This window comes from Parasteatoda tepidariorum, chromosome 5 (genome assembly GCF_982258835.1).
Source record: "Parasteatoda tepidariorum strain Cologne lab strain chromosome 5, Ptep-v5.0, whole genome shotgun sequence".
Taxonomy (NCBI): Eukaryota; Metazoa; Arthropoda; class Arachnida; order Araneae; family Theridiidae; genus Parasteatoda; species Parasteatoda tepidariorum.
In genome coordinates, this window is record NC_141759.1 from 18886010 (window position 1) to 18912542 (window position 26533).

The 26533-nt window shown below is 28.8% G+C and overlaps 1 protein-coding gene and 3 non-coding genes across 6 annotated transcripts in view; all 4 read right to left on the minus strand.

The window, feature by feature from the left end:
• LOC107436800 (uncharacterized) overlaps window positions 1-26533 on the minus strand; it is a 192043-nt gene that overhangs the window by 110286 nt on the left and 55224 nt on the right. The window contains exon 1 of one of the 3 annotated variants that reach the window (XM_087163484.1): window positions 4299-4372. The exons of the other annotated variants lie outside the window; for them this stretch is intronic. The gene's annotated coding sequence lies outside the window, so the exon portion shown is untranslated. Of the gene's footprint in view, window positions 1-4298; window positions 4373-26533 lie in introns of those variants that run through there. 3 annotated transcript variants of the gene reach the window in all.
• Window positions 21086-21158, minus strand: TRNAI-AAU (transfer RNA isoleucine (anticodon AAU)). Its single transcript has one exon. It is a non-coding gene; the product is annotated as a tRNA-Ile (tRNA).
• On the minus strand, window positions 21630-21701 carry TRNAD-GUC (transfer RNA aspartic acid (anticodon GUC)). Its single transcript has one exon. It is a non-coding gene; the product is annotated as a tRNA-Asp (tRNA).
• Window positions 21712-21784, minus strand: TRNAF-GAA (transfer RNA phenylalanine (anticodon GAA)). The gene has a single exon. It is a non-coding gene; the product is annotated as a tRNA-Phe (tRNA).

The window sequence follows — 26533 nt, forward strand, 5'->3', positions numbered from 1 at the left end:
AATAAAGTAAATTTCTTAACAAAAAAATTTTAAAAATGATGATGAAACCGAACACTACATATTTCATGTAAGAAACGAGAATTTACCCTCTAACATTCCTAAGAAATAAAAATTGCTTCAATAAAACGAAGCTTTTTATTTTGTTTATACTAAGAATCATTAAAATATATGACAAAAGAAATGTGACACAAATTTTTTTTTAAGGAAAATGAAAAGCTACTCATATATGACGCAGAACGTTTTCCTTGATTGATGATTAACGTCATTAAGAAAGTGTTAATTATAAAAACAAATAAAAAAATATTCCAAAAGAACGGTGTGTGATTTGTACGCTTTGACGGACAGAGACAAGCAAACGATATAAGGAAAAACGGCAGTAGTCGGCTTTTCCTCTAATGCTCCATTGACGAGACTTACACGCTCGTTTGAGTGGTATAATAGCAAAAGATGACACTACTTCGAACAAATTGACTAACAATTTCGAACACGAATTTTCCTCTCAGACTTTTTAAGAAGATGAAATTAGTGTAGTTAAAGTAATAAAGTTGTTATCTGTGCTACGAAAAGTCGAGCAGACGATTTTTTAACCTGTTTTCTTTCTTTTTCTTTAAAGTAGTTGCTCATCATCGTGCAAATAAGAGCAAAGACAAAACGATTTATAATAAAACGATGTCAATTTTAGAATTACTTAATGACGGAACATGGAAGATAATTTCATTTCAACTTAATATTACAAATACAAGAATTGTAAACAGATTAAAATAAAATAAAAAATTTTTTTAGGAAGAAAATAAGTCACAAATAAGCTGTTTTCTCATACTATTACTATTATAAATGTTGGAATGACTATGCAACTTTAATATATATTTTTAGTCTCCTTCTCAAAATAGTAAGCACATTTTTAGTCACAAAATAATTTTTAAACTAGGAAGAAACAAAAACGCATTTAAAATCTAACAAACCACAAAAAAATAATAAATAAACAAATAAATAAAAAATGAAAAAACTTGTTTAAAAAGAAAGAAACAGAGAGGTCATGTAAATTCTTTTCTCCCCCTTCCATTTTGATAAGATATTAAAGTTGTTAATTACGGAACGCCTGGCATAAGAATCATAGTATATAGTTTTTTACTTATTCACTTAAATATTGTTAAAAATATAAGCAAAATTAATTTTTTTTATCTTTACACTTAATTTTGTTTTGTTAAAACGATTAGTCAATATTAATTGACAATATTGTTATTAAATCAATAATAAAACGCGAATGAAGCACAAATGAAAGTTCAGAAATGGACATACTACAGTTTCGGCACTATAAACAAGAACCTCATTGCCTAAATACCAAACGATGATAGAGATTGTAAAGAGACAAACATATCTAAAGTGGTTAAACCAATAGGGACAGAGGAACAAGTTTGAACAGGACTCATTAAATGAGGTGCAAAATATTAAACTACAATCATTCTATATTTTGAACAATTCTAATAATTTATGATCTTACGAGTATCACACAGTTCCAATCTATTCGAATTTATTCTTTTGCACCCTGGGGTTCTCGCTGAAACCCCTCTCAACTGTTTTTTATTTCCTTAATTTAATTTTCTTGCTCGAACATATTCCTCCGTCCCTGTTGGTTTAAGAAATTTTGCACGGTTTTTTTTTAACTTTTTAACTAGCATTTAGTGTTTAGATAACTGAGAAAGTTTCATGTTTATAGAACCGAAACTATAGTTTCCTTTTCTGCACTTTCATTTACGATTCTTAAGCAATTTTTTACTATTTATTTATTTTTTCATTATTTTTATTTAATCAACAAAACACAAAGTATATTCTATTCTTTTAACCTCTAGGGGACGGGTGATTCAGAAAAGCATTCGTACAAAATCAGAATCTGGATGCGATTAAATAAAAAACGGTAACTTAAATGTAGCCGTTGCTAATTTGACAGACTTACTTTCCTTTGATTTTAATTATCGTTAGTTTAATCATATATATAATCAATGTTAATTCAAAGTATAACTAAATAGTTTTATTTTGAACAAATTAATGGTGAATTAAATAAATCAAGCAATTATAACTCCGCCCACAAATAAACTGCTAAAGAATTACTTTGATTACCAGTTTTATATCTTTACCCTGAATGATACGGTTTTATGCTGGCACGTATTTGTGACAGTCGGCGCGAAAGGGTTAATAAACATTATCGTTACTAAATATTTTTGGAAAACGTACGGAAAAATTACACTTGTAAGATTTTCATTATGAAATTATGATAAAACAACCGGCAGCAATCAATCCAACCGATTAACCATAAAGTTTACTGTAAAGAACATTTTTATTTAACTTTACGGTTTTAAAACGGTTTACAACAAATATGGTTATGAGACCATGAATACGAAACTATACGGTTTTGTAACCATTTACCTCTAGCACGGTTTCAAAACCGAAAAGAAAGAAAGAAATATAAGTGGTCATAAGAGCAAGGATTTTTATTAGGTAATGGGCAATGGAAAGAACAGCTCACAAATTGGGGAATTACAGGACACTGGAAACTTTTCATGCGTTGAAGGGAGTGAAGGAAACACATGTCTACAGTGTCAGCAGTGGGGTTCAAACTCCAGTTCTGTCTGTCATGAGATTGTCAGGTTAGCCCTTTCGGCTATAATATGTACGCAGTAACAAGGAAATAAGTGCCTCTATTACGTGGGCTTAGTTGGTGCAATAAAATTCTAGTTATTTAACCGAATTAGGTGAAAGCAGTTAATAAACGGTTTTTCTCACATTTAACAGTTTGATTACCATCTCACTTATGGTTATTTTATAGTTTTGTTTGAATATAGTAAAATAATAATTAAGTAAATTGTTATGTAACTATTTTTTCCGAGGAGTAAAAAGTATACTTGAAATGCTAAAAGAAATATAGGGAATAAGAACAACATACTTGTCTTCATTTTTCGTAAACACGAAATTATTTCGGAGACAATTGTAGAAAATAGGATAAATCTTACCTAGAGGAGAAAAAATATCTAGGTTATATAAGTGATTTAGAAAAAAACATGTCAAAAATAGCCCAAAACAACTTAAAGCAACTGTAAAATAAATAAATAAATAAGAACTAAAACATGCTGCAAAAAACCACTGACAAACATAATAGATGTCAAGAACTACAAGACAATTTTTTTTTTCGGTTTAGTCATTGACTACAAACATATATTAAAAGAAATGTCAAGAATAAAAAAAAAACTAGTTTTCTTTCAACAACAATTAGTTTAGTTTTTGGAAGTCCCATTTTTGTAGAATTCAGAAAACATTTATACAAACACAGGAAACGAAAAGGATGCACCCATTATTTCCCAACTTAAAGGATTGTAAAAGATTTCAACTGCAACCCAGTATTCAAGTCCATAAAATATAAGTTTAAGAGTAATACTTCATATTTCAATCTATAGAGGTGGTATAAGAAGTCGAGATGCAATCCAGTATTGCTATACTGAAAGTGTGTATAAAGCTATAAACCTATTATTCCTGACCAGAGAAATGAGTTATGCATTTAGAAGTAATTCGTACTAATATGTACTATTGTGTAGTAATTAGTACTAACACGTACTATTTCGTAGTAATACGTACTATTGCGTAGTAATTCGTACTATTTCCTACTAATACGTACTATTTCGTAGTAATTCGTACTAATACGTACTATTGCGTAGTAATTCGTACTAATACGTACTATTTCGTAGTAATTCCTACTAATACGTACTATTTCGTAGTAATTTGTACTAATACGTACTATTTCGTAATAATTCGTACTAATACGTACTATTTCGTAGTAATTCTTACTAATACGTACTATTTCGTAGTAATTTGTACTAATACGTACTATTTCGTACTAATTTGTAGTAAAGTGAAAATAAATAAATAAATTACCAAATCAAAAAGAATAATAGAACATAAATTAATTATAAACTAAATAATGAATGAATAAAAATTGATCAATTAATTAAGAAATAATAATTAATTAATAGAATTATAATTAATAATAAATAATAATTATTTATAATCAGTTAAAATTAGGTATAAATAAAGAGTTATAATCAATAAATAAAAAAAAATAAATTTGAAATAAATTATAATATTTTTGAAACTATTATAATATTGTTCTAAATTGTATAAATAAACTTAATAGTTAATAAATCAAATCTTACAAGCAATGATTGATTTACCAACCATTAATGTAATAAATCAATCTCAAATGATGGAATAGTAAATCAAACATCACAACAGTTAAAATAGTTTAATACCTTAACAAGTAAATTTGTAGTATTATTTATGATAATGGTAGTTCACACAAAATGTGACATTTTTCACCAGCAGACACGAAATCAGGTTAGAAACCCCGTATGAATTTCTCTTGACCTGAAAGATAGCTTTTGTGACCTTCGAAGACCTCTAGATAGAGAAATACACATATGTTATTAAAACTCGTTTCTCCACACATTGGGATCTACTTTATTATTATTTATTGTATTTCAGTTTCATCATCTGCGGGTGTGTGGGCTCTGTTTGGAGGATTGATTAATAGGCATTGTCTGGGAGTTGGATAAAAAAATAAATGAAATTTAAATTTATTTAGATAGTTCTAATTTCTTTTAAGATAGAACTTTATATCATTCTACCAATGGTATCTTTAATAATAAATTGAAGACTCTTGTGGGAGTGAGTAGATGTGCCCCTCCCATGGGTGCTGCGGGGGGCCAATTTTTTGGTGGGGACGAAGTAAAATTATACAGTCACAAAAGCTCTCTGATTTTCACTCATAAGGAAAATAAAATTCGTAAATCTGTCAAAGGATTAATTAATTTTATGACTGTCATGTTTTTAACTTTCAGGAATTTAAATCGATTGTGATTCATTAAAAGTTTCTTTACTTGTCTGAAATATTGAGAATGGCAGTTAAGAAATATTTAATTATTGAGTAGGACTTATTCCTAATGCCCCTTCCCCTGGCAGCAATGCATTTGTGCTATTGTTCGAAATTTATAAGACAGCGGTTGCCTGTAGTAATTTTAGCCCCTGAGTCTGAAAGTCATTCGTTTTCATTTACATCATTTGGAGACATGTTTGAAAAATGAAGCACTAGCCATTGTATTAGCATTCAGCATTAACATTTACCATTACCTTTAGCATTAGCATTTGTATTAGCATTTAGCATTAGCATTTAGCATTAGCATTGGCATTTAGCATTAGCATTTAGCATTAGCATTTAACATTAGCTTTAGCTATTCTTATAAATTTAACCGTGGACAAATTTATTTCTTTTTTCATATGGGAGCTATAATTTGAACTTGATTTAAATCACATTGGCATTATTTTTCACACTCTATTAGTTCACTAAGAACTCTATCAGTTTCATAGGACCTAGTACCATAAAAGTAACTGACGTAATGGCTTAATAAATTGAATTAGATTTAAATATCATAGGCATGATTTTTCACCCTATATCAGTTCATTTAGACCTTTACCAGTTTAATAGGACCTAGTACTATAAACACAACTGACAGAATGGGCGTAATAATCCGAATTACATTTAAATCACATAGGCATTATTTTTCACACTCTACCAGTTCACTGAGAACTCTATTAGTTTCCTTGAACCAAGTGCCATGAAAGCAACTGACATAATGGCTTAATAATTTGAATTAGACTTAGATAACATTGATATGATTTTTAACCCTACATCAGTTCACGCAGACCTCTACCAGTTTAATGGGACCTAGTACTATAAAAGCAACTGACTTAATAGGCGGAATAATTTGAATTTGATTTAAATCACAATAGCATTATTTTTCACCCTCTGTCAGTTTACTAAAAACTCTACCAGTTTCCTAATTCCTAGTACCGTAAAAGTAACTGACATAAAGGTGTAATGTCAGTTACGTTGAATTTGATTTAAGTAACATTGAGTTAATTTTCTCTCTATACAAAATCGGCTTTTATGTTTGTAATAAAGTAGCTAAAATAAATATGAAAATAAAATTTTACCGAAACTGCCTAAAATTTATATTTGCCGTTAGAATTACAAATGTAACGAAAATAACGGTAAATTAACGATAACCACAATTTGAATAAAATACCTGGTCAGCTGCTGTCGGTTACCGAAAAAAGCCATGTAAGTTTCCGATCAGACTTTTCTTTTTATTTAATAATTTTCTTACTTAAAAAATATAGTTAATTTCAGTTAAAGTTTTTGTGAGTTGGTAACATTAATTCTGTGCAACTGTACAATTTATTATTATTTTTTTTAAAAATCAGATACTAAAGTTTTGTTATGAATTGTTGAAAAATTAAATTTAGAACCTGTGCGCTTCAAATACGCACTAATGCGTTGTTTTAAATTTAAAAAAAAAAAAAAAAAAAAAAAAAAAAAACTTAATAAGGCATTACAAATCCTCTGAAATTATTCTTCAGCTAGTACACGAAAATGCCCTACCGTTGAAAATCACCAAAAGAAAAATCGCTGTAATTCGTAAGAGCCAATCAGTTCTGCCAAGCGATATTTCTTCACTTGAAATCTTGGCATTTTTGTTCCGTGTGTTGCCAACAGCTGAAGTAGAAAATTATATGTTAAACATGAAATACACGTAGAATTCGGAAATACGCAGGCGATTTCGTATGCATGAAAAAAAAGGAGAAAAATTTGCGTTTACGAGCGAACGAAAACCTAAAGCTTCCCGAAATATTTGAATACGGACAATTTATTTGTATTTCATTAAATTAAGTATTACTATCGTGAATAAAAACGAAGTAAGCATTGAATACAAGGAAATAGCATCGAATTGATTTAATCGATGTTCGAAAATAAGATAATTCGGGATTCAGACATCTAGGCTTATCCATTCCAATCAATATTTCTGAGTAGGAGGACGAATTTTCGAATGCAAAATGGGCTTAAAGTGGTGATAAAAACTAACTAAAAAAATAAAGTGGAATTAACATAGAAATTTAATATTTTTCTAACCACTGCACATTTTTTTCAGAGAAATTAAATCCTAAAAAAAATGTATAGTTATCATTTTTTGTTACGTTAAACTAGCATGTGAAAATGAATTTTGTATAGTAAATTTTAAAAAATTTATTTTCTTTATAAAATTTTTTATGGCCCTACGGAAACCTGTCAATTTGGTAGAAATGAATCAAATTAATTTCTTATATGTAAATAAACATTTTATTAATTAAAAACTTCAACACAGCCTTTGCTTCTTAAAAATAGTTTTACTAAGTTGAGTAATAACATGGAAAAAAAACCTACGTTTTTTACAATACTTAAAATTTTTTTTAACTAATTAAAAACTTTAACACAGCTTTGCTTCATAAAGTTCATTTTACTTGAGTTGAGTATTTTTAAAGTTGAGAAATTATATATTATTAATAAACCTAAATAGGTTGCTATAGACAAATAAACGTTTTGTTACCTAAAAACTTCAACGCAGATTCGCTTCTTAAAAGTCATTTTACTCAAGTTGAATAATTATTAAATATAAAACGTCAATGAAAATCATCAATGAAAATCAACATATCAATCAATGAAAATCAACATATCAATCAATGAAAATCAACACATGACAAGGTAATACAGATTTCATTTACTGAATATTACATCACTAAATTAATTTCTTAAATCTTTCATTTCTCAAGCTTTAATTTATCTTATCAATGAATACTCTTTAGAAGAAAGTGTAGTTTAATTTTAAAATTCTATCCCAATTTACAAAATTAGTAAATTGAAAGATTTGAGAAACACTACAAGCAATTTTTTATCGAATAGTTTTTAGTTTTTTTTTCTGAAAACTGCGATATTCTTTTCGTCTTGAACTGAACTTGACATCCTATATTTTTTATTTTATTATTTTTTTATTTTTTCATTATTTTTTTATTAGTTATTAATTTTAAATGTTTAAGTTTGCTTAAAAAGTATCAGGGTGTTCACTATCAGTACTACAAACTCTCAAGAAATATAAGGGCACAAAAAAGAATAGAAACCATATAATAGAGCAGTTCTGTTACCCCCCCCCCGTATATGAACCCTTAATGATTGACCTTCATTTGACGGTACCCCGACTTGAGTTTATCAAACATACAGGTTAAAAAAAAAAAAAAAAAAAGGAACAATTTCATTAACCATATCATTACGCAATATTGTTTAACATGATTCACGAATCAACAGATTTGCTGTTAAAAAAATGGACCATGCATTATTTTAATTCAGTATACAATATGTTTTGTTAACTATAGAATTTTAGTTTTAAAAGGTTAAGACATAATTTCAAACAATAACGCGCTTAAGGCTGATCAAAGCAACTCTAGCCCATCTATAATCATTGAAAATAGATCGTAATAAAAATTTTAAATTTTATTAATATTTTTATGTTTTTAGCCATCCAAAAGAAAATATTTTTAATCGATTCTTTCAACTAAACAAATACTACACTCTTACGATCTAAGGCTAATAATAATAATAATAATCAAGTTTTTCTTCTGAATAATTACTATACTTTTTACCGTTTATAGTAAGAATAAAAACAGATTTGCATTTCTGAAAAATCACTTTGCTCTTTAATGCTAATAAAAAATAATAAAAATAATCAATCTTCTTTTCTGATAACTTACTATACTCTTTAATGCAAATAAGCACATAATAAAAATTATCGATCTTCTTTTCTGAAAGCTTACTATAGGGGAGAGTGGGGTCAATTGTAACATTTTTTACTTAACTATTTTTAACTAACAAAAAATCCAATATATTATTAGTATTAATTGACAGACGAGTAAAGTAGACTATCCTCTACTAGAAAAAAAAATAAATACCTGATTTTAAATATTATTATATTAGTTATTAACAATTTTTCACAGTCGTGCAGTTGTTACAATTGTCCCCACTTACGGGGTCAATTGTAACAGTTCATAAATTCAACTAAAACATAGTTAATTATACATATTATCATAGTTGTGATATATTTTTTTATTGATCAAAATAGTAGTGATATTTTAGGAGTAAAAATAATAATGAGCAGAGACCTAAAGGGTTAAACTTTTAACTTTAAGGGGTTAAAAATTTTAATTTATGCTGTGAAAGGTGACAAATAAAATAAAGCACATGCAACATAATATAAATGATATAGGAAACTATTGGTGGTTCTTAAAGAGTTAAGTAATGGTTAGTAAACATAAGATTATTTATTTTCAGCTGTTACAATCGTCCCTTTACTTATTGTTACAATTGTCCCCAAGACGCCATTTCAGCTTCATTTGTTAAAAACAATGCTAGTTAATTAGCAAAACTAATCTTTTTTTTTATTGAAATGTTAATTAAAGTGTCCACTTACATATTCGGTTACTAATTTTTATTTGTTTAAACAAAATTACTTTGTTACAATATAATATTCTAATACCAAAAAGAGTACTTGCGTGGCGTGAAAATATCTTTTGTGATGTAACTCTTTCAAAAGTACATAAAAATGGTTGCCATCAGGGGTGTACATGTAGATTTATTAAATACACCTTGTGCGCCACCTAGGAACCAAATCTAGAACCCGACACTCGAAATTTTTGCTCTGTTACATTCGTACCCTGTTACAATTGACCCCACTCTCCCCTACTCTTTAATGCAAATAAAAATATAAAAATAATCGATCTGAATTCTGAAAAATCCCTATACTCTTTAATGTTAATTAAAAATAATAAAAATAATCAATCTTCGTTTCTGAAAATTTACTATAGGGGAGAGTGGGGTCAATTGTAACATTTTTTACTTAACTATTTTTAACTAACAAAAAATCCAATATATTATTAGTATTAATTGACAGACGAGTAAAGTAGACTATCCTCTACTAGAAAAAAAAATAAATACCTGATTTTAAATATTATTATATTAGTTATTAACAATTTTTGACAGTTGTGCAGTTGTTACAATTGTCCCCACTTACGGGGTCAATTGTAACAGTTCATAAATTCAACTAAAACATAGTTAATTATACATATTATTATAGTTGTGATATATATTTTATTGATCAAAATAGTAGTGATATTTTAGGAGTAAAAATAATAATGAGCAGAAACCTAAAGGGTTAAACTTTTAACTTTAAGGGGTTAAAAATTTTAATTTATGCTGTGAAAGGTGACAAATAAAATAATGCACATGCAACATAATATAAATGCTTATAGGAAACTATTGGTGGTTCTTAAAGAGTTAAGTAATGGTTTGTAAACATAAGATTATTTATTTTCAGCTGTTACAATCGTCCCTTTACTTATTGTTACAATTGTCCCCAAGACGCCATTTCAGCTTCATTTGTTAAAAACAATGCTAGTTAATTAGCAAAACTAATCTTTTTTTTTATTGAAATGTTAATTAAAGTGTCCACTTACATATTCGGTTACTAATTTTTATTTGTTTAAACAAAATTACTTTGTTACAATATAATATTCTAAAACCAAAAAAAGTACTTGCGTGGCGTGAAAATATCTTTTGTGATGTAACTCTTTCAAAAGTACATAAAAATGGTTGCCATCAGGGGTGTACATGTAGATTTATTAAATACACCTTGTGCGCCACCTAGGAACCAAATCTAGAACCCGACACTCGAAATTTTTGCTCTGTTACATTCGTACCCTGTTACAATTGACCCCACTCTCCCCTACTCTTTAATGCAAATAAAAATATAAAAATAATCGATCTGAATTCTGAAAAATCCCTATACTCTTTAATGTTAATTAAAAATAATAAAAATAATCAATCTTCGTTTCTGAAAATTTACTATACTCTTTAATGCAAATAAAAATATAAAAATAATCGATCTGAATTTCTGAAAAATCACTATGCTCTTTAATGCAAATAAAAATATAATAAAAATAATCGATCTTCAATTCTGAAAAATCACTATGCTCTTTAATGCAAATAAAAATGTAATAAGAATAATCGATCTTCTTTTCTGAAACTTTACTATACTCTTTAATGCTAATGAAAAATAATAATAATAATCGATCTTCTTTTTGAAAATTTACTATACCACTTAATGCTAGTAAAAAATAATAAAAATTAATCAATGAATAATAATATATAATAATAACGAATAATAATAAAGAAATAATAATAATATGTAATAATAATAAATAAATAAATCTCTATATAATAAATATCTTTAACGTTAATAATCAATTTTCTCTTCTGAAAAATTTCTCTACTCTTTAATGTTAACAATGATAAAAATCGTTTTGCACTCTTCTGAAAAACTACTATACTTTTCAATGCAACAGATGAAAAATTCGAATAAAGTGAGCTGTTCCCTAAAATGGCATCATCTGTCGCAGAGACACCACCTACATATGCCGTTCTTTCCGGTTACGAAACGTTCGTGACCCATGATCCAATGAAAGTGAAGTTCTACAACTGCCTCCTACATATGTCTCTCCCTTCAAGATGATCTATCTTTTTTTAACTAGCTTTCTGAGAGGAAATTTGCATTTGACTATGTTTTCATTTCTGTTTAAATTTGCAGTCATTGAACTACTTTATTTAAAGTGATATCATTGGTAAAAGATATCCATCAGATTTTTAGCATATATCTTTATCATGGTTGCCAACTTGTATGGACGGAGTTGAGGGAAATGTTTCTCAGAGGCAATGACATTATCGGTTAATTCAATCAACCAACTCAAAAACCAATATTTCATATAATATGCATATAAAATCAATAAGTCGTATTTTTTGAGAAGTCTACGCAGACTTTTTAAAGAGTGAACCAGTTGTGAGCTTGAACCCAAATTCTATTTTAAAAGTAATTGAGGGAAATTTATTATACATATTTGAGAATTGAATCTGTGGTAGTTGACAAGTAAATTAGGCAAACCAATCATATTCATAAATTAAACAAAGTTTCAGACATATATTTACTACCACTTTCTTATTTTTACTAGATTTGATATTGAATGGTACTTTCTTAAACTGGTTTACCTTTATAATGATCTAATTGGACTACTTATAAGAAACCGTGTGGGGTCTATATTTAAAGGACAGTTTCTTTGTTCCAAAACATATTTTGTGGCAGAAAAATTGTTTCAGCTTGGTCATTTGTCTTGAAGAATTAAAAGATTTTTTCCTATCATGATTTATCAATGATTTAAGCCTATATAAAAGATCTATAACCAAAAGGAAATGGCACTTTTTGAAACGTAATGGTGGTTAACAATATAAAATAGTTTTACACTTTAATATATACTAGGAGGCTTCGCCCCCTGCTCGCTGGCGCTTGCCAACCCACGGAACTGCTTTCGCAGTTCATTTCGGATTGCTTCGCAATCCGATGCTCGCTTTGCTCGCTCATTGGATACGTTCTTAACGTCTAGCTTTTGTATACTTTTTTGAACACTGAAGTTCCGAAAACTTTTCACTGTAGAAAATTCTAAACCTGTGCATTTCAATATTAATTTGACACAGTTCACATATTTTTCTTAATCACACTATTCTAAATTTCAGTTGTTGAGAAAAGTAACTGTTGTAAGTTTTGTTTTAAAGTCTTTCCCACCAGAGGGCTAAAACCATGTGTTGTAAAGCAATATGAAATAGTACTGAACGCCGGATGTAAAGCATCGGCTTCGATGAAGATAATTTTGTGAGAATTTTTTTGATAATTCGGCGAGAATTCGCCCGATTAGACATATGATGCTCACTACGTGCTCTTGCGCGCCGAAGCCTATCAATTAAAACGTATTAGAGTTTTATATAATATAGATTAGCCATATGATGCTCACTACGTGCTCTTGCGCGCCGAATCCTATCAATTAAAAATGAAAACAGTTGCCAACGCGAGAAAAGAAATATCATCGGTTTTATTGATACATACGTATTAGCGTTTTATATAATATAGATATATATTATACTACATTTTTTTATAAAGGCACTTTCTGCATTACTTCAATAAAAGAAGAGGTTTAAAGAATTAATTTCGAGAAAAAAAAATTGTACATTATTGTTTTACTGCCACTTTGTTAACCCTTTCGAGACGGGCGAGTCATATATGTATTCTCAGGGTGGCGATTATCTGGGTAAAAAAGATAAAACTGGTAGTCAAACTATTTTATAGCATTTTATTTGTGGGCGGGGTAATGATAATTTGCTTTATTTCATTCACCGCTACTTAGTTCGAATTAAAAATTGCATAGTTACACTTTTAACATGCATGGATTGGGTGTGTTATATTTAAAGTGAAAGCAAAAATAAATCTGTCAAATTAGCTATGCCCAAACTTAAGCTACCGCTTTTTAATTTTTACCATCCTGATACTGATTCCTTGCGAATACATTTATGACTCTCCCGTCCTGAAAGGGTTAAATATTCCTCTACGACAGTACTTATGACATATTTGTCAACTTTTGTTCTTTACAAAATTGATATACCAAAGTGAAAGTAAAATGAAAATTGAAAAAATAAGCATAGACAAATATTTTTTTATATTTTACTGGAGCTCCTAATCACACAAACATGCTTGCTATCTTTATTTCTCTTTAAAGATGATTTTTCCAAGTGGTAGTAATGTAGAAACCAAATGACAAATACGGGCAGGAATAGTTTTATATTATTCTAGAGCCTAATCCGCAACATAAGTTATTATTAAGTATTAATGAATATACAAACATAATTAATTTTTATAACGTGGTAGTCAAAATTATTTTAAATGATATATAAAGCCAGTAATTAAGTAGAGAAACATAAAATTTGCTACCGCTTTAAACATGGAAAAATAAAATTTTCCCCGAAAAACCGAAAGACTTGGCAGCTATACACAAATGACAGGGATCCGCTTTGTGAAAAAGTTTTAATAAATTGGTAGCGAATTAAACAGTGAAATTTGAAAATAAGGCTAATTGGGTATACTATAGCCTACGTCACAGGTTGTGTTATTCCTACTAAATTTAACCCATGAACGGCATTTTCTGCGAGCCTAACTTCAAGCCACAAATAAACAAACGAAGTGTTTGATCGTTTAAATAGCTGTTCGCCAGATTTTATTGCATTATAAGGAAAAGTAATTGATATTCGATTTTTGATTAATAATTGATTTATGTGGATAGTGGCATAGAATTTAGCATTGCGTCATGGTAAATGTTATTCCTACTAAGTGGAAGTAGTTGTTTTTTTTTAATATTATACCCAATTAAACAAACTCTTTAAAAGTATCTCCACGTGATAACAGCTATAAAGTTGTATTTTATGTGATACTTTAAATGTTTGATATATAAGATTAAAACGCGGGAATTTTCTAGCATATTTACTTTTTTTGGAAAATAATTTTTAGTGGTAGTTACACAAAAATTAAATTATCAAGATTTGTTTAATTTTCGTTACCATTTTATAAAATTTACAAGACCCGCAGGAATCCTGAGCTCTGTTATTGCGTACCTGAAAACTTGCATGGAAGCTGAAAAAGATTTTACAAAGTAAAACAATTAAAGTTAGAAATAATTTCTTAACATTAAACTACTTAAACATTTAAAAGCTAGACTAGGTAACTAATAGATCATATGTATATATTTTTTTAATTATTGATTTGTCGTGGTTAGTTGAAAATATTTTTTTTTTTGAAACCGTCAATTAAATATTTGATACGGCAAAACGCTATAATGTCTCAACAACAGTACAAGTTGGAAGTTACGTTATTGACATTTATGTCATACCTATTTAAAACGGAGATGCCAATATGCTCCTCTTTGTTTAGTTGAAAAGATTTTCCTAATGCATAGCTGCCAACTTATACGGTAGTTGAGAAATAATTTTCTTAGTGGTGGGTTTTGGCGCATTGAATCTTGGAAGTTTAAAGTTCCAAAGCAAATTTTTAAACTACCGCGGCGAATCAGTAATTAAAAGAAAAATATGTAGATAAGATCGATCTGTTGGCTAATTATTCTTATCTTAATAGTTTTGCTTTTAGAAAGTCCTTTCATACTTAACTATAGTATTACTAATAAATTCTAGAATCTTTTTCAACGACCGTACAAGTTAACAGGTAAGCCTAGAGTACCATTCTCCAAATTTTAATTCTAATTTATCTATTATTTTATAATAATTCTGCTGAAGACATAGTAGTTTTTCTTTTCTGATTTAAAATTGATGATTTTTTTTTTACTAATAAAGATTATAAATACAATTAAAAATATTATCATGCCATAATTTCTCGAAACATTTTGGTAACAGCGGTAGTGATACGTACGTCTAGAAATGTAATAATACATTAAAAGCAAAAATTTATAGTAAATTTAAATTCTTGATAAGAACTCATTTACCGTACTTAAATAAGTACCTTCACCGTAATAAAAAAACAGGCTTGCATATCTATGAGTAACAATAAATAAATAAAAAATTAGAATATTATTAATAATAATTGTGTTGTATTATGTACATCAGATAATTTAGTGATTTCCTTAATTTAAATAGCCTTTTAAAGTTCCCGAAGTGCAAGGGGCTAAAGCAGAGATGCCAATTGCGCCGGATTCGACAAAATACAGTAAAGAATTGCAAACTAAAATGAGCAGATTTTCGATTAATTTTGACATTTTTTTGAAAGACTGAATACCGTTTAAGTGCAACAAAGTGGCATATTCACGTGAGCATTTGAATTATTTAGAAGTAGTGGTGATTAAAAACTCTTTAAATCGAATTTACTAAATCAGGAATCACACATTAAAGAGAAACCACTCGAAAATAGTGCACTCGGAACAAGTTATTGAAATTTTTCGATTCCAAAGCAATGTTTCCCCATAAAATGTATTACCTAAAAAAATAAATAATAAAAATAAGTATACAGGCAACTTATCAGCTCAAAATTATGATGATTATCTGGATATAAAACATGCAACAATGGTGGTTACGGTTACGAGCACTAAACGAAATGTAACATTTATTATGTCCTAACCCGAATGAATGGAATATGGAGGAGGTGGGTTCGTGTCTTTTACCTGTCTTTTCTGCTGAATCAGTCAGACGAAACTCTTTTTCTTCCGCGAAGTGATCCTTTTCTTCTCTCTGTTTTCTTTTGGAGCAAGTAGAGCGGTGAGATTTTTTAAAGTGGTGTTTCATCAATACTGAAAGAGAGGCCGATGCTCATGTATGATGTAGGGATAATTTGTTAGTCATTAAATTCATTTTGATAAGTCATTTTAAGCATAAAGTTACAATTTTAAGTTAGACGGTTACTTGCAACTCAAGAAGTGAAGTGATTCTGCCCTACCATGTGATTTATATCAGATTTAATTGGATACCTGTAAACGATGTCACGCATGTGTATCGAACCTGATTGATTTCTGAATTGACAAATGCCACGATTTGCCGACGATAATGTCACTGCGGGCATCCATTTATTTGTAACAGTGTTGGCCACAAATTGCTCTTCAAATGGTTTGCCACAAATGGCTTTTCCAAATGGCTGAGAGAACTTTAGAACGCGGTCGTATTTTAAATACAAGCATCATCCCAGTGCAGAATTTGAGTTCCTTTTATAATGGATAGTCTGGTTGGTAGAGCACTGCGCACTTGTCCAAGAGGTCATGGATTCGATACCCGCCGGCCGAAAACTCCCCGTGTAGTAAATGGTGACAGAATGACTTCACGTTAAATCTGTCGGGTCACAAATTCCTCCATGTTCCCATAACAAATCATACCTCTGGGGGTAGGGACCGGGATAACCTGTTTGGTAGGGCACTGGGCCCATGTCCAAGAGGTCGTGGGTTCGATACCCACCGACCGAAGACACCCGTGTATTAAATGGTGACTGATGTACGCTAAATCTGTCGAGTCGCAAAGTCCTCCATATTCCCATAACAAATCAATGCCTCTGGGGGTACTGATCTAGGAGTTCTCTTGTCTTCTGGATTGGTTAAAAAATTACAAGGCTACGGAGTTGAACATTAAAAGTCGTAAGCCCGTAATTGGTCGGCTGCTCAACGACGGTTATAAAATATAAAATAAAAACATCATTTTAAGAACTATGGTGGCTATATGGGGATACAGCGCTTGTTCCCAATGAAGTAACCCTGGTTCGAATTTCATCAATGGGTAATCGATACGAATTCCGCTCAAGGCTCGCACCGATCGCAATGCTGACTTAAAATATCCTCAATGGTAGACCGATCAAGGGTTAGAGTCTCCTGACTAACAGACTAATCGTGGGAGTTTTTGTTGGTTTTTCTCTCTATGTAACGCAAATGAGGGTTTGTTTCATCAAGAAGGCTTTCACGAAGGAACATTTCTCCTGTCACTTGATCTAGGATGTCTCATGTCTTCAAGATTGCGTTCAGAATTAAAAGGCTGCGGATTTGAACATTGGTAGTCGTATACTCAAAATTGGGTCTGCTGTGCGACGACGGTTATAAAAAAATGGATGACATGGATCCATCACAAACATACCTCGTACTTTTACTTTCACTACTTCCGGTTAGAAAGTTGACAGCTGCTTACTGCAGTTTGTTGTACGAGGCAATATGTTCAAACAGCTAATTTTGTTTTTAACAAAAGATGCATTTAATGTAATGTTTGAGCTATGATCAATTACATTTTATGAGGTATTAGTAAGTTTGGTTAATGCTGATGGATTGGAAGTGAACACCTGCTTTTGTTGTTTATAGATACGAAATACATTTAAAAAATGGTTGCTATATTTGGAAAAGAATTTCTCCATAAATCCTGATTTGACTCCTTTTGAGTTATTTATTTGAGAGCACTATGAAATTTTGATGTACTTCATTCTCATTTGGCGACTATAAGTTTTTTATTTTTTTTATTTATATTAAAGTTAATATTGAAGTCAGTATGTTCATGACATGGTTATAATTGTTTTATATCGATTTCTTGCTAATTTTTTTCATATTTTTATTTTTATTTTTCATATTTTTATTTTTTTTATTCATATTTTTATATTTCAAACCATCTTACTGTAGTTTCTGATAATTTGGGTACCTGGCATCTTCGATGCATAATTAATTTGTTTTTGTTCCACATGGCTTTGTGCCTGTCTTTGTGTTAACTAAGAAATATATAGTGAAAGAATTGAAATCGTTGTGAAAGAATCTTTCTGAAGGAATATAGAGTGTGTCATTTAAGGGAATGGATACTTGATGAGCTTGGCTTACTCGAAATAGAGGGAAAAGGACAGTTGCTAATGAAAACAAATGCCATGTTTCAGCAACCAATCAGGATCGAGATACCCACACTAGGTAACAAGCAGGTATCCCATTAGCATTTTTATTTAAATCCTAGAATGACCTGAATATTTTAATAATATATTTTCACCTATACCCATTTTTATCTAACCTGAAAATTTCCTCAGAACGTTCAAGTTCAGGAAGTGCTTAAGATCATCTGCGAACATGTAATAGGAAGAAATCAAATTCATTCTCATTTGATCAATTTGAGTTAATGTTTAAATATTATCTTAATAATTAATCTTAAATATTTTTGACGATGTGATTATAAATCTCAAAATATTAGGATTTCTACTTATTTACGAATGTGGACCAGCTAGTCGCCGGAGGCTGCTAGTATTTCATAAAATTGAAACTAGATACTTACATACATTTTTTTAAAACTATGTATTTAATATTTTGGTTGATTTCGAAAGAAATAATTTGATCCCAGGTGATAATTCAAAATTAATGATAATTCTTATTAATTTTGAATGTGTTTGCAATGGGTACGATTGCACGGGAATTTCATACAAAGTTCTATTTTACTACTTTAAGAAAAAGCAGATTTTTAAATGTGCTTTAACATTTAAGACAAAATGGAAAACTTAACCCAAGACTTAACAAAACAACACAAAACACACATAAAGTATTTATTAATAAAATATTTCTCCCCGGCGGGGAATCGAACCCCGGTCTCCCGCGTGACAGGCGGGGATACTGCAAAACAGAATTTAATAATTCTGTTTGTCAGAATTATTAAATTCTGTTTGTCTAATAAACTTATTAGATTAGAAGTTATGAATGCATATACAGATAAATTTTAAGAATCATATTTTACTTCAGAAAATTAAATGAAGGGGAAATGCAAAACACAATTTAATAATTCTGTTTGTCTAATAAACTTATAAGGTGTACAAAGTTATAAATGGATATACAGATAAATTTTAAGAATCATATTTTGCTTTACAAATTAAATGAAGGAGAAATGCAAAACAGAATTTAATAATTCTGTTTGTCTAATAAACTTATTAGGTGTACGAAGTTATAAATGGATATACAGATAAATTTTAAGAATCATATTTTACTTTACAAATTAAATGAAGGAGAAAGGCAAAACAGAATTTAATAATTCTGCTTGTCTAATAAGCTTATTAGCTAAAAAGTTATAAATGAATATACAAATAAATTTCAAGAATTATATTATACTTTATAAATTAAATGAAGGAGAGAGACAAAACAGACTTTAATAATCCTGTATGTTTAGCAAACTTATTAGGTAAGAAGTTATAAATGGATATACAGATAAATTTTAAGAATCATATTTTACTTTACAAATTAAATGAAGGAGAAATGCAAAACAGAATTTAATAATTCTGTTTGTCTAATAAACTTATTAGGTAAGAAGTTATAAATGGATATACAGATAAATTTTAAGAATCATATTTTACTTTACAAATTAAATGAAGGAGAAAGGCAAAACAGAATTTAATAATTCTGCTTGTCTAATAAGCTTATTAGCTAAAAAGTTATAAATGAATATACAAATAAATTTCAAGAATTATATTTTACTTTACAAATTAAATGAAGGAGAAAGACAAAACAGACTTTAATAATCCTGTATGTTTAGCAAACTTATTAGGTAAGAAGTTATAAATGGATATACAGATAAATTTTAAGAATCATATTTTACTTTACAAATCAAATGAAGGAGAAAGGCAAAACAGAATTTAATAATTCTGCTTGGCTTTGGTTAATGTCTAATGAACTTTTACCTGATAAGTTTCAGGAATCATATTTCATTACAAATTAAATTAAAAAGGTAAAACAGAATTAAATAATTTTGTTCCACTATAATTTCTTTGGCTAATATCTAATAAACTAATTAGGTAAGAAATTATAAATTTATGTAGAGATAAATTTTAAGAATCATATATTAAATGAATCATATATTTAAACAAATTAAATGAAGGAGAAAGGCACAACGGTAGTTAATAATTCTGTTTGGTTAATGTCTAATAAGTCAATTAAAAATCGATATAGATAAATTTTAAGAATTCTACTGTGTCGTGCAGCTGGAAAAATAACTTAAGTGCTTCATGACAGATTTGAGAAAAGTTCCTTGACGACTATTTTCCTTCTATTGTTAAAGCTATCGACGCTGAAGTAGAATTTTAGAACTAATAAAAATTTTTTTTAAAAGCAATATGTAGCTTCTGCTACATATTGCAAATGCACAATATTACGCACAAAAATGCCACTTGCAAAAAAATTCAATTTTGAATTTTTTGCAGCTTTTTCTATTACACGGCGGCAGCGTTATTCTTAACAAATTTAGAGATGGAGATAGAAAAAAATTGAGTTTAAAAATCTTGTTAGGCTAATGTATAATAAACTCATTAAAAATGCTAAATTGATGTAGATATAAATTAAAATAATATAAGTGAATAAAAAATAAACGTTTCAATTAAAAATAAAAATAAATGTAAATACATTTTCTGTTAGAAATGAAATACATAAATAAATATTTCTTGATGTATTAATAAATATTTTTTTAAAATCAAAGTTGAAATAAAAATTTTATCAAAAATTCCACTTATGCAAAATATAAATTCTTTTATAATTTTAAATTTTTAATAAAAATCATAACTGAAATTCCAAATATATAAAACTAAAAATGTAATTTATACTTAAAATGTATTTAAAAAAATATATTGATTATTGAAAACGCACCTACAATAAGTATTTAAGAAATAATGAAATTCAAAAGTAATAAAAATGTTTTGAGCTAAAATTTAAAAATGTTTAAAGTATAATGTTAAAAAGGAAACATTTATTTCATGAATAAAATAAACTTGCTTGTACCTACCAGGTTTCGAACCTGGGACCTTCCGCGTATTAGGCGGATGTGATAACCACTACACCATAGGTACGCAGATCAGAGACAACGTATTAAAGTAAGCTTGACCGTCAATGATATAGGTCATCAAGTCTTTGTACGCCAAGATAACAAGATTCGGAGAAATTTTTAATATTTATTATCTTTAATGAGATATTTATTATTTTTATCAAATTAAGGATTAAAAATTTAAAAAGTAAGTTCTGGTTGAAGAAATGATTTAGACTCATTTAATACGAAAATAACTACATTCGTTCCTGTAAAATAATATTGTTTGGAATATTTTTTAAAACCTAAAATCAATTCAACTTTATATTATTTTATTAGTTCTTTATTTTTCAAAAAGCACAGTAATAAATTGACGAAAAAATTCATGACAAAAATGATTTAAAATTTTTTTTTCTAAATTAAATCATTATTTGAAAACTTAGATAGAAAGCCTTAAAGAAAAAGATTTCAAAGTCTAGAGTAATTTATTTTTAGAAACTTTTAAATTAAAAAAATTCTCCCCGGCGGGGAATCGAACCCCGGTCTCCCGCGTGACAGGCGGGGATACTGACCACTATACTACCGAGGATATATACTTATGCCGAAACCCGGGATCGAACCAGGGACCTTTAGATCTTCAGTCTAACGCTCTCCCAACTGAGCTATTTCGGCACAATCTTGAAGCCAATCGCAAGATAAAAATTCCCATCTTTATCAATGATATCACTCTATTTACATTATCATTATTCTTTGAGTCTGCTTGTCACATTTGCGTTTTTTTCCCTCTTTCCTTGGATTTATTTGCTTATTTTCACAAAAAATTGCCACATTTTTTATCTTAGTAATAATGAAAATTTTATCAATATTCGCATTAAGAAAATATAAATAAAATAGAAGTAGAAAAACTATTAGCTCTTAGGAAAATAATTAGATTAGTTTTTTATTTGTTTAACTTAAGTTTTAAATCAATACATTGGAAAATTCTTTGTTCTAATAGAAAGCATCAAATAATGAGATAATTTCTACAGTAACAGTAACAGATGCAGGTACGTTACGCAAAGTTCGTTAGGTAAAAAATGAAAATAAAAACTAGAATGCCAAGTCCAACTGTTATAGTAAATATAGCAAATGTTAACCCTAATGAAATTTTCCATTAGTATTTCGAATCAAATAAAAATAAACAAATTCAAGAATGAAGCAGTAGGTTATTCATGATAACCATTCTGATTCACCATTCCTTTTACGTTCTTTTTTTAATGGAAACCCTATTTCCTTACCCTAAAACAAAAATAAGAAAGAGAATGAGAACTGTAATAGTAAATATAGCAAATGTTTATCAAAACGAAAAATTTCCATTTGTGTTTCGAATCGTGTAAAAATAATCAAATTCAGCAATGAAGAAGCATGTTTTTATGACAACCATTCTCATTTATCATTCCTTTCTTCATTCACCATTCTCTTATCGCTCTTATTTTAAATGGAAACCATATTTCAAGTCTTTTAGTTTCTGTTCTTGCAAGCATTAAAAACAAATGAAGAAATCGACAAAATGCCGCTTCAGACCTGTAAATTCAGCTATCAGGCATAAAAACCAAATTTTAGGACTTAAAAATTGAGAAATAATTCATTAAGAGTTACTATAATTAATTGAGAAATAATAAATCAAGAACTAGTAATTGAGAATTAATATAATTAATTGCGAAATAATTAATTAAAATTAATTAATTAAAAATTATTTATTAAGAATTAATGAATTAAGATTTATTTAATTAAGAAATTACTAAAACTTGATAAAACGATATGAGGAAAAAATTTTATTCCTCATTCATTCTATAAATATTTTCAAAATAATTAATAAATTTTAAATCTTGACGTATTTTTAAAATAATTAATAGTTTTTTAGTCATTCGTTAATTAATATAGTCATAATTACTCATAAAATTTATTCATCAAGTTTCGGGGTTCCTCCAAAAAAAGCTCGATTTCTCAGGGTTCCCCAATCGGAAAAAAATTAGAAACCACTTCTTTGTTCTTTTAATATTGTGAGAACAGAAATCCCTAACAGAGATTCTTTTACAGAATAATTATTTTTAAAAACAATTGGAAGGATAAAGTAAACTGAATGTTTCTTTTCTTTCTTTTTTTTTTTTTGTAACTTTGTTACCACTTTTTTTAGTTTTCCCGAGAAAATGGTCAACTCAGGTATATTAACCCTAACCGTTGGAATGTAGTAGCCAATCTGACAATACCAATTCGACAAAAGCAGGGATGCCAGCTACTACGCTTTTTGAAAAATAATTTATAGATGGTAGAAAATGACCAACTAATGCTTTCAGAATTATTGGTCATTTTGTGATTAACCACTTCTCTATCAGATTTTTTTTCCTCTCGAATTTCCGACCAAAAAAAAAAGGTCTTTTTTATTGCTGAAAATTGATAAATGTTCTACCTTAAATTCGAAAATGCAAAATATTTTCTGTTTAGTAAATTTATTTAAAGCTATTTCGCCCGTCAGTACTTATAAATATAATTCATTAGTTCATATATAACGTCACTTTGTTCCACTTGTGGTGAGTCTTGGTGTAATTAACCAAATTCTACAAGTTCTAAATACTTTACTACTTAATAAGATAATTTGTGGAAAACGGAATATGAGACATTTCTAAATAATTCAGAAAAAAAAACCATTAGGGCTTTTAAATTTACTTCACACTGATGCTGAGTACACGGAACATCCGAGGGAAACATCAGTGACATAACGTTGCTTATACGCAACACTTTAGAACGTTGTAAAAAATGCTTTTTAGGTGAAAAAAGTGGTAATTAATAACGCCAAAAACAATTTGATAGCTTCACATGTTGTTACTTTAGTTTAATATTTCTTTACTTTGTTCACGAATTAATAAGTTTTACGATATATCACAATAAAATGATTTCTGGTTAAATTATAATTACAAGTAGATTGATTAACACCGAGGGACACAAACTTTTTTCCCTGACATAGACCTTAATAATTGAATGATAATTGAATTTCATAATAATTATTGAATATTGATTGAATTGAATATTAGTTATTGAATTGAATAATAATTATTGAATTGAATAATAATTATTGAATTGATATTGAATTGAATAATAATTATTGAATTGATATCGAACTGAATAATAATTATTGAATTGAATAATAATTATTGAATTGAATAATAAATATTGAATCGATATTGAATTGAATAATAATTATTGAATTGATATCGATTTGAATAATAATTATTGAATAATAATTATTGAATTGATATTGAATTGAATAATAATTATTGAATTGATATTGAATTGAATAATAATTATTGAATTGATATTGAATTGAATAATAATTATTGAATTGATATTGAATTGAATAATAATTATTGAATTGATATCGATTTGAATAATAATTATTGAATAATAATTATTGAATTGATATTGAATTGAATAATAATTATTGAATTGATATTGAATTGAATAATAATTATTGAATTGATATTGAATTGAATAATAATTATTGAATTGATATTGAATTGAATAATAATTATTGAATTGATATTGAATTGAATAAAATTGAATCGGTCTAAATAATTGACCGACCAATTTTCACCTTCTTGAGACTATTATGTGGGCGTCTAATTGGCTAACTATAAATAAATAGCAGCTAAAATAATTCAGGGCTACGGCTTTAAATTGGAAGTTATGCATGCGTTGTTGAGACGAAATGTACAAAACGGTTGTTTAATGAATAGAGCAAACAAGTGAAAGGATAAAAAGAATCATAATTTGAGAACATATTCAAGGCCTTATCTTCAATAATGTTTAATAAAGAACAACACCTTTCAATTCCAAAAAGAACACGCCCTTCGCTCTTCTGTAAATAACTGTTCAATCGTATCTTAGGAAAATAGAGCCAATATCTGTCAGTCAGTAAATACTGACACATTTCTCTCGCCCACACTGGCGAGATATGGTAGAAAATGGCCACGCCAAATGTGGGCACTCTCTTCTATTTTATAACAATACCTCGACCTCCATTACTTTCGAGTGTATGTCACATGTTGCGTGTTTCAATTATGCAACGGTATAATATCAAAACAAATCGATATCCGTAACTGTTTAAATAAGGAGTTATGCGAAACAGTAAAATCATAGCTGCCAACGTTTTCCTGGGGGCGCACGTCCAATAAAAGTAAAATGTGGTAGCTAATTCAATTTAGACTAACAGAAAATTTGTTTTGATCTAAAGCTCACAAAATATTTAAAATTTCACTTCAAATATAAAATAACACTCTATAGTTTCAGATTTAACCTTTTCGGGACGGGCGAGTCATAAATGTGTAGTCGTACGGAATCAGAATCAGGATAGAAAAAGATAAAAAGCGGTAGCTGAAGTTTGACATGGCTAATTTGACAGATTTATTTTTGCTTTCACTTTAAATCTAACACATCCAATCCCAGTGTGTTAAAAGTGTAACTGTGTAATTTTTAATTCGAACTAAGTAGTGGTGAATTAAATACAGCAAACTGTTATTACCCCTCCCACAAATAAACTGCTATAAAAATAGTTTGTCTACCAGTTTTTTCTTTTTCAACACTGATTATCAACGCCCAGAGAATGCATACATGACTCGACCGACAAAAAGGTAAAATATTATTGCTTAACTTGTACTTTAACCCTTTCGCGCCGACTGTCACAAATACGTGACAGCATAAAACCGTATCAATCACGGTAAAAAGATAAAACTGGTAACCAAAGTAATTCTTTAGCAGTTTATTTGTGGGAGGAGTTAAAATTGTTTGATTTATTTAATTCACCAATACTTTGTTCAAAATAAAACTATTTAGTTATACCTTGAATTAACATTGCTTATATATATGATTAAATGAATAATAATTAAAGTAAAAGCAAAGTAAGTCTGCCTAATTAGAAACGACAACATTTAACCCCTTGGGGACGGGTGATTCAGAAAAGCATTCGTGCAAAATCAGAATCAAGTTGTAATTAAATAAAAAACGGTAACTTAAATGTAGTCGTTGCTGATTTGACAGACTTACTTTGCTTTTACTTTAATTATTGTTAGTTTAAACATATATATAATCAATGTTAATTCAAAGTATAACTAAATAGTTTTATTTTGAACAAAGTAATGGTGAATTAAATAAATGAAACAATTATAACTCCGCCCACAAATAAACTGCTAAAGAAATACTTTGATTACCAGTTTTAAATTTTTACCCTGATTGATACGGTCTTATGCTGTCACGTATTTGTGACAGTCGGCGCGAAAGGGTTAAGTTAACGTTTTTTTATTTAATTACGTCCTGATCCTGATTTTGAACGAATGCTTTTCTGGATCACCCGTCCCCAAGGGGTTAATGCACTGTGTAGTTAGAATA